The sequence below is a fragment of the Mandrillus leucophaeus genome, unplaced genomic scaffold (assembly GCF_000951045.1).
Source record: "Mandrillus leucophaeus isolate KB7577 unplaced genomic scaffold, Mleu.le_1.0 Scaffold216, whole genome shotgun sequence".
NCBI classification, from domain to species: Eukaryota; Metazoa; Chordata; class Mammalia; order Primates; family Cercopithecidae; genus Mandrillus; species Mandrillus leucophaeus.
In genome coordinates, this window is record NW_012102210.1 from 3,193,738 (window position 1) to 3,194,305 (window position 568).

General features: G+C 44.0%; 1 protein-coding gene across 1 annotated transcript in view; it reads left to right on the forward strand.

The window, feature by feature from the left end:
- LOC105540175 (chromosome unknown open reading frame, human C2orf78) overlaps positions 1 to 568 on the forward strand; it is a 16,661-nt gene that overhangs the window by 1,092 nt on the left and 15,001 nt on the right. The gene's annotated exons all lie outside the window — the stretch shown is intronic.

Genomic DNA, 568 nt, shown 5'->3' on the forward strand with positions numbered 1-568 from the left:
CCACGTTTTGGAGATTCCTATCTAAACTAGGTGGAAAGACAAAATGGAGAGTACTGGGTTATAAAGAGGCAGGTATTCTAAGGTAAGGAATTTGGGATTTTAATTAAAGCAGAAAGACTACTCCTTCCCCTTGGGATACGCCCTGGAAAATGACAAAATGATTTTATTTTATTTTATTTTATTTTATTTTATTTTTTTTGAGACAGAGTCTCACTCAGTCGCCCAGGTTGGGGTGCAGTGACCAGATCTCAGCTCACTGCAAGGTCCGCCTCCCGGGTTCACATCGTTCTCCTGCCTCAGCCTCCCGTGTAGCTGGGACTACAGGCGCCCGCCACCGCGTCTGGGTAAGTTTTGTATTTTTTTAGTAGAGATGGGGTTTCACCGTGTTAGTCAGGATGGTCTCGATCTCCTGACCTCGTGATCCGCCCATCTTGGCCTCCCAAAGTGCTGGGATTAAAGGCGTGAGCCACCGCGCCCGGCGACAAAATGATTTTAAAAGACAAAATATATATTTTAAATTTGAACAAAAAAAAACGCAGAAGGACAAAAGAGTGAAATCTATTCAGAG